Genomic DNA, 6,151 nt, shown 5'->3' on the forward strand with positions numbered 1-6,151 from the left:
AAAAAGTAGTATAAGAAAGCAATTATACAAGTAATTATAGACATCTAAATTTTTATTTTGGAAAATACAGTATATACTTTATTTTTCCCCTACTGCATTGCAAACTGTGTGTATGGGGGTCACAGATATAAAAGAAATGGTCATTGCATGACTAGCTAAAATACTGTTCACTGTTATGTATGCATACAAATAAACAATAGACAGATATAATAGAGAGAGATCATGATTATTACCGTATTTTTCGGACTATAAGGCGCACCGTATTATAAGACGCACCATCAAAGAACGCCTATTTTCTGCTATTTTTCCATACATAGGGCGCATCGCATTATAAGGAGCATTAAGTGACACTAGAAAGGGTGCCTATATCAAAGTGAACAGGGGTGGCGCCATGGCGGGGTGGGGGGGGGTGCGGGGGTGGGGGTGTCTTGCCGGTGGAGCGTCTCAGTATATATAAATCTAGCTCTTTCAAAGTCAAACGAGTGCTGGATATTAATCTACACAGATTCCTCTCCTGAAAACTGTTTATTTGGGTGAGTAACGTGCTTCAGTTTATTTACAGTAAGCTTAGATTTCCAGATGTCCACTAAGGCTTGCTGCACCAGCGTTAGCATAGCTATCCGCTAGCACGCTAGCTAGTCCCCTAAACTAGTAAAGTTAACCCAAACTTAAACGACAGCGTTACACTGAGTAATCCTGCGTGTTCTGGTAAGACAGTGAGATATTAGCTAGCGATTCGTCCCCCGTAGCTTGTTTTAACACGGTAAACAAGCAGATTACAGGCTGATAAAACTCACCTCTGAGAGAGTTAGTGCTTAGCATCTAGCTAATGCTAGCCAGGCAAAGCAGCACAGACTTACAGGCCGATAACTCACCTCTGAACGGTGAACGCTTAGCGATTAGCATCTAACTCTAATAATACTGCTCCAGCAGTATTAAAAGTACTAAATTTAGATAATACTGATCTCTGAACAGTGAAAAAGTTAGCTAGCTAAGCGGTTAGCATCTAGCTAATGCTATTGCTGCTCCAGCCACGGAGCTGCACGGCTCTGCACGGAGTGTGTGTTTACTTTAGATAATTTAGATAATACTGATCTCTGAACAGTGAATAAGCTAGCTAATGCTATTATTGCTGATCCAGCCTCGGAGCTGCACGGCTCTGGACTCTGTATAGCACTGAAATTCTCTATAACGCTGCACGGAGTGTGTGTTTACTGCTCCTTACAACCTGACGAGTAAAATTTAGATAATACTGATCTCTGAACAGTGAATAAGCTAGCTAGCTTAGCGGTTAGCATCTAGCTAATGCTATTGCTGCTCAGCCTCGGAGCTGCACGGCTCTGGACTCTGTATAGCACTGAAACTCTCTATAACGCTGCACGGAGTGTGCGTTTACTGCTCCTTACAACCTGACGGGTAAAATCCATACAAAAGGCGCACCGTATTATAAGACGCACTGTCAATTTTTGTGAAAATTAAAAGTTTTTAAGTGCGCCTTATAGTCCGAAAAATACGGTAAATATTATTGAGGGCACGTCCATTTATTGTACAATAAGTTGACAATATAATTGTGACAGGCCTAACTGCATGGAATGAATTATTGAAGGACACCTTTAGGAACCACTTCAGCTCCATGCTGAGACATCAGACATAGTGTGTTTAATGCTAACTCTGTATGTGGAGCTTATTAAAAACTGGATTTTAGCCTAAATGTTAAATTTATTGTTCCTGGTGACGTTTATCTTCCTTTCGAATATGATCGTTATCCCACACTTTCTACTAGGTGTAATTCGATTAAAATATGGCTTTAACAGCACTATTAGTTTAAAATGCTAAACTAAAACATCAAGCCAGGAGCCACATCTTACATAACAGACAAAATCAGCATATTAATCTTAGTTTAAAAAAAAAAAAAAGGACAATTTATGTTTAATCATTACTTCTGTTTAGGATCGTTTTGCTCCAAAAGACAAATACCATCTGAATTTTCACACTTTCTCACACACACACACACACACACACACACACACACACACACACACACACACACACACACACACACACACATACACACACACACACACAAGACATGGTACCAGCATAACAATATGCTAGATTCTGGAAACACTGCAGACAAGGCATTGATTTCAGCAAAGTCTTTGTCAACCATGAATGCTCTAAAAGAAAAACAAACAATAATTACTTATTACTGATTAAATTATTATTTTAATATTATTACCTAGAAATTTGTACTGCATACAAATGACTATATTTGCATGAATATAAATTACCTTGGAGGAGTTGGAAACTGCTTTTTAAGAACTTCAAGAACTTTTTCCAGAACCTTCTGAGTTTCATTGCCAACTATTGCATAGGCCACAGGCACTCCTCGTCCATGGTCATCTTTCACAACAAGTGTGAATAAAGGGAATGAATACTGGTTCACACAGTAGGTTGTGTCAACAAATACAATTCGTCTTGAGTGTTTCTCCAGCTGAGATTTCATAATTGGTGTCTGCAAAACGATGATCAGCTCTTGGTTTGATGCATATGGCTGGTAGTATAAAACATGCTCTTGAAAAGGTCCCTTCAGTAATGCATCCACACTCTGGCTGTCATTAGAGTAGAAGTGTTTTTTTCTCATCATGCAGGTTCTGACATTGTCAATGTCACGTGGAGTAACAAAATACTCACGACTGTGTAGATCACTGTGTCCTTGTTTCTTGGCCCACTTGTGGCATTCAGTGAGTATAACATCTGGTTTGGTTCCAAGTGCCAACAATTCTTCAATCCGTGTTACCAGTACTGGACAAATGCGCTGAAACTCTCCTTCACTAGGGTCAGTGGGATTGTGGTCATTGTGTTCATCATAAATGCGTTGTACACTAACAGAAAAGTTCTCCCAGTCATTGATTATTTTAAATGAAACATAGGCCTTACATCCGACTGCTCTGTAGCTGTTTATGGTTTTCACTCCAGACCTAAGACAGGGAAAGCTAAAATATCCTCTTTGCCGATCTTTACTGCAGCTGAATTATAGGTCTTGTACTGGCCTTTCAAAGGTGTAGTTAAAAGCTTTTCCAAAATCACTTTGGAGCAGTCATCTTGTTGTTCAATAACAAATACGTTGACTTGTTTGTTGGCACCAGTTGTCTTTCGCTCTTGTTCCAGAACTGTTCTTTTAATTATTTCTTCCATTTCTGAAAATAAAAGAAATCAGTTTTTTTTTTTACAAAATAATATTTTTAAATGGCACATGTATACATTTCAGTAAAGGTATAACCAATATAATAATACTTGACTGGACAAATAATAAAATATCTACATTTATCAGCGAACAACATGGCACGACGGCCCTGGCTCAACAGCATGGCACGGCGGCCCTGGCTCAACAGCATGGCACGGCGGCCCTGGCTCAACAGCATGGCACGGCGGCCCTGGCTCAACAGCATGGCACGGCGGCCCTGGCTCAACAGCATGGCACGGCGGCCCTGGCTCAACAGCATGGCACGGCGGCCCTGGCTCAACAGCATGGCACGGCGGCCCTGGCTCAACAGCATGGCACGGCGGCCCTGGCTCAACAGCATGGCACGGCGGCCCTGGCTCAACAGCATGGCACGGCGGCCCTGGCTCAACAGCATGGCACGGCGGCCCTGGCTCAACAGCATGGCACGGCGGCCCTGGCTCAACAGCATGGCACGGCGGCCCTGGCTCAACAGCATGGCACGGCGGCCCTGGCTCAACAGCATGGCACGGCGGCCCTGGCTCAACAGCATGGCACGGCGGCCCTGGCTCAACAGCATGGCACGGCGGCCCTGGCTCAACAGCATGGCACGGCGGCCCTGGCTCAACAGCATGGCACGGCGGCCCTGGCTCAACAGCATGGCACGGCGGCCCTGGCTCAACAGCATGGCACGGCGGCCCTGGCTCAACAGCATGGCACGGCGGCCCTGGCTCAACAGCATGGCACGGCGGCCCTGGCTCAACAGCATGGCACGGCGGCCCTGGCTCAACAGCATGGCACGGCGGCCCTGGCTCAACAGCATGGCACGGCGGCCCTGGCTCAACAGCATGGCACGGCGGCCCTGGCTCAACAGCATGGCACGGCGGCCCTGGCTCAACAGCATGGCACGGCGGCCCTGGCTCAACAGCATGGCACGGCGGCCCTGGCTCAACAGCATGGCACGGCGGCCCTGGCTCAACAACATGGCACGGCGGCCCTGGCTCAACAACATGGCACGGCGGCCCTGGCTCAACAACATGGCACGGCGGCCCTGGCTCAACAACATGGCACGGCGGCCCTGGCTCAACAACATGGCACGACGGCCCTGGCTCAACAACATGCACGGTGGCCCTGCCTTAACTTAAATTAAATAATAAAAAAAAAAACAATGCACATTTGATAATACTGTGCCGAGGTATAAAATGTTCAATTCTAACCTCCAATAATTTATTTTGTCTTTGAAAATGTAACCTAAAGTAACAATAAACTAACATAAGCAAGTGAGATAGCTTTAAAGCCTTTCCATAATAGGGCAATAGATCCAAGTTGTCCAAATCAAATTGTAAAGCATGCTAGCTGGCTAACTAAATAACTAACAAAGTAAGTAGCAAACTAAGAAAGTAGGTATGCAATTAACGTAGCTAACTAAGTAAGCAGAGAGTTAACTAACTAACCTAACTAACAAAGTAGCTAGCTAACTAATAAAGTACGTAGTTAAATAAGTAAGTAGATAGCTAACTAACTAACCTAAATAACCAAACAAAGTAGCTAGCTAACTAAGTAAGTAGCAAACTAAGTAGGCTGCTAATTGACGAAGACAAGTAAGTTACTAGCTAACTAACAAATTATCGAACTAACTAACTAACAAAGTAGCTATCTAACTATTACAGTAAGTAATTAACTAGGTAGATAGATAACTACCTAACCTAACTAGCTAACGAGCTAGCTAACTAACTAATACAGTAAGTAATTAACTATGTAGATAGCTAACTACCTAACCTAACTAGCTAACTAACTAATACAGTAAGTAATTAAATAGGTAGATAGATAACTACCTAACCTAACTAGCTAACTAACAAATACAGTAAGTAATTAACCAGGTAGATAGATAACTATCTAACCTAACTAGCTAACTAACTAGCTAGCAAAGTAATACAGTAACTTACTTAACCAACTAACATATTATCTAGCTAACTAACATTATCTAGCTAACTAACATAAGCCAGCTAAGTTGTAGATATTCATATAATTAAAACAAGTGTTAAATCCTAAGGTCCATTGAATTCACCAGTCTTTAAAATGTAAACTAGCTAGCTAAATACATTAGCATGTAGTTAGCATGTAAACCTAGATAATCTAGCTAGCTCGTGCTTAAAACATTTTCCCAAAAAGGGCTCTGGTGGGGGCTCTAACTTTCAAATATGCATCCATAAAAAAGAGCCTAAGAGCCAGACTTTAGTTGAGTTAAAACAGTATCAACACAGATTAGAGGAGATACAGGAGATATCTTACCTTTCTCCACACTGCACAGCCTGTATGCACAATGGGGTACAGCAATTACTGGTGGTTGAATCTCCTCGCGGTCTTTTTTTTTTTTTAATCTCCTCGCGGTCTTTTTGGGCAGTCGCGCTTGTAATGACGTCACTGAGAGACGCTAAATCTGATTGGATGTGAGGGTTGTTGGTCCTGGATCCACTTTATTCACGTTGTTCCAGGAACAACAGCAACCCGAGGAATCAGATCGTGCCACGTTGTTCCAGGAACAACAGCTGTCACTCCCCGATCTATACCTCCTGCCCAATTTGTGCCGCGCATGCGCACTGCACACTGAGCAGGGGGCGCATATCGGGCAGCCACGGCTGTCAACAGTTGTCGGCGCTGTGAGATCGCTGATCAAGCTTAACTTCCGTTTTCTGAATTCTAGATAGACAGATAGGTGTTTAAAATAATTAAAAATCGAAAATAATCTGTTAAAATGTGTGAGCCTGCTGTGTTTTTATTTATTTTTTGTTACATATACCAAGTCTGTAAATTACTTCACATTTAAAAATTCTTTTTATTCTTAAAATACACAGCAAATTATTATAAATAACAGGTACAACACATTCATCAAAATTCCTTCGTTGGAGGATGGCGTGAATGCTGAAT

The 6,151-nt window shown here is 42.7% G+C and overlaps 1 long non-coding RNA gene across 1 annotated transcript; it reads right to left on the reverse strand.

Moving 5' to 3' along the window:
- Positions 1–426: 426 nt before the first annotated feature.
- Positions 427–5,715, reverse strand: LOC125780658 (uncharacterized). The gene is made up of 3 exons (XR_007423929.1): positions 5,516–5,715; positions 2,292–3,200; positions 427–2,177 (listed from the first exon to the last, which is right to left on the reverse strand). It is a non-coding gene; the product is annotated as an uncharacterized LOC125780658 (long non-coding RNA).
- Between the last annotated feature and the right edge of the window lie 436 nt (positions 5,716–6,151).

The sequence above is a fragment of the Astyanax mexicanus genome, chromosome 1 (genome assembly GCF_023375975.1).
Source record: "Astyanax mexicanus isolate ESR-SI-001 chromosome 1, AstMex3_surface, whole genome shotgun sequence".
Classification (NCBI taxonomy): domain Eukaryota; kingdom Metazoa; phylum Chordata; class Actinopteri; order Characiformes; family Acestrorhamphidae; genus Astyanax; species Astyanax mexicanus.